Source organism: Heterodontus francisci, chromosome 26 (genome assembly GCF_036365525.1).
Source record: "Heterodontus francisci isolate sHetFra1 chromosome 26, sHetFra1.hap1, whole genome shotgun sequence".
Classification (NCBI taxonomy): Eukaryota; Metazoa; Chordata; class Chondrichthyes; order Heterodontiformes; family Heterodontidae; genus Heterodontus; species Heterodontus francisci.
The window spans coordinates 61,760,201-61,764,115 of NC_090396.1; positions in this window are offsets into that span (position 1 = coordinate 61,760,201).

A 3,915-nucleotide genomic window follows, 5' to 3' on the forward strand; every position below is an offset into this window, starting at 1 on the left:
TGCAGTTCCAAAGAGTGCAGGAACTGGAGGTGCATGTGCATTGATCTTTGACGATGGCAGGACATATTGAAAGAGTAATTAGCAAATCATATGGGATCTTGGGCTTCATAAATAGAGACACTGCATACAAAAGCAGGGAAGTAATGCTGAACCTTTATAAACCTCTGTTAGGCCACAACTGGAGAACTGGAGCTGGATGAACTTCGGGTCATTCAGGAGGTTGAGGGGGTGATCGAGAGCAGTTATAGGGAAGTAGTGACACCTAAGTTACAGGATAAAGGTAGCTGGGTGACCGTCAGGAGAGGGAAAAGGAACAGGCGCACAGTGCAGGGATCCCCTGTGGCCGTTCCCCTCAATAATAAGTATACCGTTTTGGATACGGTTGGGAGGGACGACCTACCAGGGGAAAGCCACAGCGGCCAGGTCTCTGGCACTGAGCCTGGCTCTGTGGCTCAGAAGGGAAGGGGGGAGAATAGGAGAGCGATAGTGATAGGAGATTCAATGGTTAGAGGAACAGACAGGAGATTCTGTGGTCGGGAACGAGACTCCTGGATGGTATGTTGCCTCCGGGTGCCAGGGTCAGGGATGTCTCGGATCGAGTCCACAGGATTCTTAAGGGGGAGGGGGAGCAGCCAGAAGTCATGGTACACGTCGGTACCAATGACATAGCTAGGAAAAGGGATGAGGACCTGAAAAGCGAATATAGGGAGTTAGGTTGGAAGCTAAAAAGCAGGACGAGCAGAGTAGTAATCTCAGGATTGATACTGGTGTCACATGCTAGTGAGGCTAGAAACAGAGAGCAAGTGCAGCTGAACACGTGGCTACAGAGCTGGTGTAGGAGGGAGGGCTTCAGATATGTGGATCATTGGGATACCTTCTGCGGAAGGTGGGACCTGTACAAGGACGGGTTGCATCTGAACTGGAGGGGCACCAATATCCTGGGCGGGAGGTTTGCTAGAACTCTTTGGGAGGGTTTAAACTAGTTTGGCAGGGGGATGGGAACCGGAGCTACGGATCAGTGGATGGGGTAGCTGTTGAACAGGCAGATACAGAGTGCAGAGAGTCTGTGAGGAAGGTTAGACAGTTGACAGGGCAGAGTTGCAGCCAGTATGATGGGTTGAAGTGTGTCTATTTTAACGCAAGAAGTGTCAGGAATAAGGGTGATGAACTTAGAGCATGGATCAGTAATTGGAGCTACGATGTTGTGGCCATTACGGAGACTTGGATATCACAGGAGCAGGAATAGATGTTGGATGTTCCGGGGTTTAGATGTTTCAAAAGGAATAGGGAGGGAGGTAAAAGAGGTGGGGGAGTGGCATTGCTAATCAGGGATAGTATCACAGCTGCAGAAAGGGAGGTCTTCGAGGAGGGTTTGTCTACTGAGTCAGTCTGGGTGGAAGTCAGAAACAGGAAAGGAGCAGTCACTTTATTGGGAGTTTTCTATAGACCCCCCAATAGCAACAGAGACACGGAGGAACAGATTGGGAGGCAGATTTTGGAAAGGTGCAGAAGTAACAGGGTTGTTGTCATGGTTGACTTCAACTTCCCTAATATTGATTGGAACCTCCTTAGTGCAACTAGTTTGGATGGAGCAGATTTTGTCAGGTGTGTCCAGGAAGGTTTCCTGACGCAATATGTAGATCGGCTGACTAGAGGGGAGGCTATGTTTGATTTGGTGCTTGGCAACGAACCAGGCCAGGTGGCAGATCTCTAGGTGGGAGAGCTTTTCGGTGATAGTGATCACAACTTCCTGACCTTTACTATAGTCATGGAGAGGGATAGGAGCAGACGGGATGGGAAAATATTTAATTGGGGGAGGGGGAATTTCAATGCTATTAGGCAGGAACTGGGGAGCTTAAATTGGGAACAGATGTTCTCAGGGAAATGCACGACAGAAATGTGGAGGTTGATTAGGGAGCACTTGCTGCGACTGCTGGATAGGTTTGTCCCGATGAGGCAAGGAAGGGATGGTAGGGTGAAGGAACCTTGGATGACAAGAGATGTGGAACAGCTAGTCAAGAGGAAGAAGGAAGCTTACTTAAGGTTGAGGAAGCAAGGATCAGACAGGTCTCTAGAGGGTTACAAGGTAGCCAGGAAGGAACTGAAGAATGGACTTAGGAGAACTAGAAGGGGACATGAAAAAGTCTTGGCGGGTAGGATTAAGGAAAATCCCAAGGCATTCTACACTTATGTGAGGAACAAGAGGATGGCCAGAATGAGGGTAGGGCCGATCAGGGATAGTGGAGGGAACTTGTGCCTGGAGTCGGAGGAGGTAGGGGAGGTCCTTAATGAATACTTTTCTTCAGTATTCACTAATGAGAGGGACCTTGTCGTTTGTGAGGACAGCGTGAAACAGGCTGATATACTCAAACAGGTTGATGTTAAGAAGGAGGATGTGCTGGAAATTTTGAAAGACATGAGGATAGATAAGTCCCCGGGGCCAGACAGGATACACCCAAGCTTATTACAGGAAGCGAGGGAAGAGATTGCCGCACCTTTGGCGATGATCCTTGCGTCCTCACTGTCCACTGGAGTAGTACCAGATGATTGGAGGGAGGCAAATGTTATTCCCTTGTTCAAGAAAGGGAATAGGGATAACCCTGGGAATTATAGACCAGTCAGTTTTACGTCGGTGGTGGGCAAATTATTGGAGAGGATTCTGAGAGACAGGATTTATGATTATTTGGACAAGCATAGTTTGATTAGAGATAGTTAACATAGGGGCAGGTCATGCCTCACAAGCCTTATTGAATTCTTTGAGGATGTGAAAAAACACATTGATGAAGGAAGAGCAGTGGATGTGGTGTATATGGATTTTAGCAAGGCGTTTGATAAGGTTCCCCATGGTAGGCTCATTCAGAAAGTAAGGAGGCATGGGGTACAGGAATTTGAATGCAGAATACAGGCTTAAAGACAGGATTCTTGGCAATGTGGAGGAACAGAGGGATCTTGGGGTCCACGTCCATAGATCCCTCAAAGTTGCCACCCAAGTTGATAGGGTTGTTAAGAAGGCGTATGGGGTGTTGGCTTTCATTAACAGGGGGATTGAGTTTAAGAGCCACGAGGTTATGCTTGCAGCTCTATCAAGCCCTGGTTAGACCACACTTGGAATATTGTGTTCAGTTCTGGCCGCCTCATTATAGGAAGGATGTGGAAGCTTTAGAGAGGGTGCAGAGGAGATTTACCAGGATGCTGCCTGGACTGGAGGGCATGTCTTATGAAGAAAGGTTGAGGGAACTAGGGCTTTTCTCATTGGAGCGAAGAAGGATGAGAGGTGACTTGATCGAGGGGTACAAGATGATGAGAGGCATAGATAGAGTGGATAGCCAGAGACTTTTTCCCAGGGCGGAAAGGGCTATCATCAGGGGGCATAATTTTAAGGTGATTGGAGGAAGGTTTAGGGGAGATGTCAGAGGTAGGTTCTTTACAGAGAGTGGTGGGTGCGTGGAATGCACTGCCAGCGGTGGTAGTAGAAGCAGATACATTAGGAACATTTAAGCGACTCTTGGATAGGTACATGGATGATAGTAGAATGAAGGGTATGTAGGTAGTTTGATCTTAGAGTAGGTTAAAGGGTCGGCACAACATCGTGGGCCGAAGGGCCTGTACTGTGCTGTTCTATGTTCTAACTGGATTATTGTGTCCAGATCGGTCACCACACTTTAGGAAGATGTGAGGATTCTAGAGAGGGTGCAGAGGAGATTTACCAGAATGGTTCCAGGGATGGCAGATTTTAGTTACAAGGTTATGTTACAGCCAGGTGAGAAGTGGTAGAATGACTCCCCTCTCTTTCTCCCCCTCGGTTGACTACAATAGGTGTCTTTAAAAGAATTTGCTTGACAATTTAGTGTGTGCCTAACTATTTAAGTGCTGTTACTATATAGAAAACATACACAGACAGGTTTTCCTGTAAGG